The sequence below is a fragment of the Pleuronectes platessa genome, chromosome 18 (genome assembly GCF_947347685.1).
Source record: "Pleuronectes platessa chromosome 18, fPlePla1.1, whole genome shotgun sequence".
Classification (NCBI taxonomy): domain Eukaryota; kingdom Metazoa; phylum Chordata; class Actinopteri; order Pleuronectiformes; family Pleuronectidae; genus Pleuronectes; species Pleuronectes platessa.
Genome location: NC_070643.1, coordinates 4,686,068 through 4,691,043, shown reverse-complemented (window position 1 = coordinate 4,691,043; position 4,976 = coordinate 4,686,068).

The window sequence follows — 4,976 nt, the reverse complement described above, 5'->3', positions numbered from 1 at the left end:
GCGCACTGACAGACAGGCGCGTCACACAGAAAACAATTCTGAACGAGCCCGAGGAATCACGTGACCACACGGGCTTTCAATGACGTGTAGACGAATCCTGTCTTCAGTCAAGTTGTGAAAAGATTGTTGCCATGACAGAAAAAAAAATTATATAGGTAAAGTTCTGATATATTTATAGAACCGAAAGACTTGTTATGATAATAATTACTTTAATTATAGAGGACTTTTCACCCCAAAGTACAAAGTGATGCACAACAGAGAGGAAATGGTTAAATACATCATCATCATCATCATCATCATCATCATCATCTTCATCATAATAGAGATAAAAGACCAGAAAAGCCCTGCACCTCAAGTAAATTCAGGAATATGCCTTCAAAAATAATGTGTTTTTCACCAAGATTCAAAAGCAGAAACCATCTCAAACAGCCATATTTCCACCTCCGACTCAATCCAGAGCCTCTAGGCCCTGATGGTAAACGCTCTGCCCCCCCCTCCAGCCCCCCTAGTTTTCTGCCTATATGTGACCAAAGATCCTCACCAAGATCGAATGCTGCACAGAGGTAAGTACAGTGCCTTGCATAAGTATTCACCCCCTTTGGACTTTTCTACATTTTGTCATGGTATAACCACAGATTCAAATTTATTTCATCGTGAGTTTATGTAATGGACCAACACAAAATAGTGCATCATTTGGAAGTGGGGAAATATTACATGGATTTCACAATTATTTACAAATAAAAATCTGAAAAGTGTTGAGTGCATATGTATTCACCCCCTTTACTGTGAAACCCCTAACAAAGATCTGGTGCGACCAATTGCATTCACAAGTCACATTTGCAAGTCACATAATTAGTAAATAGGGTCCACCTGTCTGCAATTTAATCTCAGTATAAATACACCTGTTCTGTGACGGACTCAGAGTTTGTTGGAGATCATTACTGAACAAACAGCATCATGAAGACCAAGGAGCTCACCAAACAGGTCAGGGATAAAGTTGTGGAGAAATATGAAGCAGGGCTAGGTTATAAAAAAATATCCAGAGCTTTGAACATCTCTCTGAGCACCATAAAATCCATCATAAGAAAATGGAAAGAATATGGCACAACCGCAAACCTACCAAGAGGAGGCCGTCCACCCAAACTGAAGAGTCGGACAAGGAGAAAATTAATCAGAGAAGCAACCAGGAGGCCCATGGTTACTCTGGAGGAGTTGCAGAGATCCACAGCTGAGGTGGGAGAATCTGTCCACAGGACAACTATTAGTCGTCTACTCCACAAATCTGGCCTTTATGGAAGAGTGGCAAGAAGAAAGCCATTGTTGAAAGGGATCCATAAAAAATCCCGTTTGGAGTTTGCCAGAAGCCATGTGGGAGACACAGCAAACATGTGGAAGAAGGTGCTCTGGTCAGATGAGACCAAAATTGAACTTTTTGGCCTCAATGCAAAACGCTATGTGTGGCGAAAACCCAACACTGCCCATCACCCTGAGCACACCATCCCAACAGTGAAACATGGTGGTGGTAGCATCATGCTGTGGGGATGCTTCTCTTCAGCAGGTACAGGGAAATTGGTCAGAATAGAGGGAAAGATGGATGGAGCCAAATACAGGGAAATCCTTGAAGAAAATCTGATGCAGTCTGCAAAAGACTTGAGACTGGGGCGGAGGTTCATCTTCCAGCAGGACAATGACCCTAAACATACAGCCAGAGCTACAAAGGAATGGTTTGGATTAAAGAATGTTAATGTCTTAAAATGGCCCAGTCAAAGCCCAGACCACAATCCAATAGAGAATCTATGGCAAGACTTGAAGATTGCGGTTCACAGACGGTCTCCATCCAATCTGACTGAGCTTCATCTTTTTTGCCAAGAAGAATGGACAAACCTTTCCATCTCTAGATGTGCAAAGCTGGTAGAGACATACCCCAAAAGACTTGCAGCTGTAATTGCAGCGAAAGGGGGTTCTACCAAGTATTGACACAGGGGGGTGAATACTTACGCACCCAACAGATGTCAACTTTTTTGTTCTCATTATTGTTTGTGTCACAATAAAATTTATTTTGCACCTCCAAAGTACTATGCATGTTTTGTTGATCAAACGGGAAAAAGTTTATTTAAGTCTATTTGAATTCCAGTTAGTAACAGTACATAATGGGGAAAAGTCCAAGGGGGGTGAATACTTATGCAAGGCACTGTATGTCATTCTGATGGATGGATCAGATGCAGAGCCTTGGGCCATGCCATTAAGAGTCTTCAGAGTAACCGAGAACATTTTAAAACCAATCCTAAAATAAACTGCAAGTCAATGTAAAAACTGAAAAAAAACATGCTGTGGTGTGAACATATCTCTTATAGTTCTAGTTAATGTCCTTGCTTCTGAATTTTGTTAAGAGGATATGTATACTATCGCCATGGTTGTCATTAACCTGTTAATTTGAAACCAACCATTTATTACAACCTTTTTATGTTATATAATTTTCATGCATTTTTTTAAAGTTAGTTGTTATTCATGTCATGGATAGTTTAGAATATAAAGTAAATAGAATATAAAAATATGAAAATAAAATGTGAAAATATTCAATACTGATGGTGGTATTATCAGCCGCAGCAACCCACTGGAAAAGTGTATCAACTAATGCATGGTAAACAATACATCTTTACTGGCCTTTATGGAAAACCTTCTTTGAGCTCAGCCCTGTTAAAAATACTTCTCTGGAATCTGGTTGTTCTTGTCTGTACACTTCTCCATTTCATATTAAAAGGGAGAACATTGAAATCAAAAAGGCAGACTAGACTATGTGCTGAATGTGCACTGTTCATTGATGGTGAAAGGCTGCAATTCAATGTATTTTAACAAAAACTGCACTGCAGGATTACACATGGATGTTAAGCAAAAGGAAATGTGCCTTGAATGTTTGTAGGGACCTAATATAAAATCGATTTCCACAGTGTTTACTTGCAGACAGTATACAAATGATTGAGTGATGTGTGATTGAGTGAGGAACAGATGTGATGGATAATGTGAAAATCCAAATGTAAAGGGTGACTGTGGCTCCGGGGAGAGAATCGTCCGAATGTGCTGGCACTGTGTGAGTAGTGTGTGAAAGACAATTTGGAGCATATAATAACGCTGTATGAATGTTCAGGTGATGTGGTTTGTATTGGAAAGCGCTTTAGGGCAGTGGATACAACTTTTAAAGCACTATATAAATACTGATCATTTAAAGCCCATTTATTTATTTATTTATTTTGAGGAAGAAAATGGTCTCTGTATTGTACAGTGCACATACAGTATATATATCAACATTTATATATTCGTTTTTTTCTTATTTTCACATATACATGGTATTGCATATGACACACTCCATTTCATTATTGATACTGCTTGAATATGGAAAAGATAAAAAAGTTTCACATGAGTAGAAATGCAGTTAAAAGATGAAGGGTGTTAAACAGCTTTTGAGTAAAGATGGTTGTCATAGATTATCATATGTTTCTTTATTGTGTTTTATTTGCCAGATTCGAGAGGCTGTAATACAGTTCTAGAAAATGATTTTGTGTCCAATTCTACTTGATTTGACTGAAGTGAATCAGGTGCAATGTAGATATATTTATAGGAAATACCTATTTTTTATATATTTCATAATTGGAGATTTTGACTGAAAGTGAGAAAGTATTGTTATTTATTTTATACTTTATGCTGAAGATATCCAGTGAAACATGAGCCTTTGCTTCACCTCACATATGTAACAGTATTTTTGATTCACGTCCCACAGTTTCTGTGAGGGGAAAGATCTGCTCTCTTTGGACATGAGCTCACAATGCATCTTTTTTCTGCAGTCGAGCCCACATTTTAAAAAGTTTGGAGACTGTGATCTCTTCTGGTCATTTGCAGAACTACATGCCATGAGTGGACTACATGTTTGACTGTTCACCATGTATAAGTGGCATTGATAAGTCCGCCCTCTACTGGGCCGGTAACAACTGTGTCACTTATTGCTTGTGTAAAGTTAATTGATGATTCTGGAAATAAAAATTCCATCCAAAATTATTTAGTAAGTCTTTTCAAGTAATCCCAGAAGTATTTGCATCAAGAAGTACTGTTTGTTTAATAGAATGTAGATGTACATTTCATGTATTATTCATAATATATGATCACCTAATACTAATAATCATTATGTTCACGTTACCTCAGCCTGACCCTTTATATCTACATTGGCAGTGAGTCTTCTTCCATGGTGTCAGCCATGTTGGACTGCCATGTTTCTACAGTAGCCCAGAATGGACAAATCAAACACTGTGTGGACCTATCACACATTTACATTAACTGCAGGCTCCTGTCGGTTCTCCTTCACGCTTGAAAGGGGAGGGTGAGGTGAGAGTATTTAGTTTCTTGCAGTATGCGATTTCAACACTAGATGCCAGTAATTCCACCCAGTGAACCTTTAAACTTTAATCTCTTGTAAAAATTTAAACAAACAGGAAAGAAATACAGACAAAAACAGGTTTCAGATCTTTAGTTCACTCCAGTAATGTTTGCAGTATCCCAGAGCAACACATTGATGCCAGAACTGATAGTGGTGCCGTCCAGTTCATGCAACTCCGATAAAAAGTATGCGCCCTTTGTTTGCCTGGTATTAGGAAGTAAACACACCATGCCGTGCTGCCTGCTGTGAGAATAGCAGCCAGAGCAATTCCCAGTCTGCAGTTCTGTTTTCTCTGCTCGTGACCTTTAGGTGGACCCAGTCTCGTCTTGCTGTGCCAGACATGGCATCCCACCCTCTTACTGTATTTATTTATAGTGCCCTTTTATGATTTCGGTCTTAGGCATATTTTCCGGGCCACTGCTCAACCCCTTTGGAGTTTTATGAGATTGGGATGGAGCCCTCTTTGTCAACGTGCTGGAACAGTGAGGAAACAGATGGTGATTTAGTTGTAGATGATGACAGCAACACACTAAATGACAGGCAACGTGCA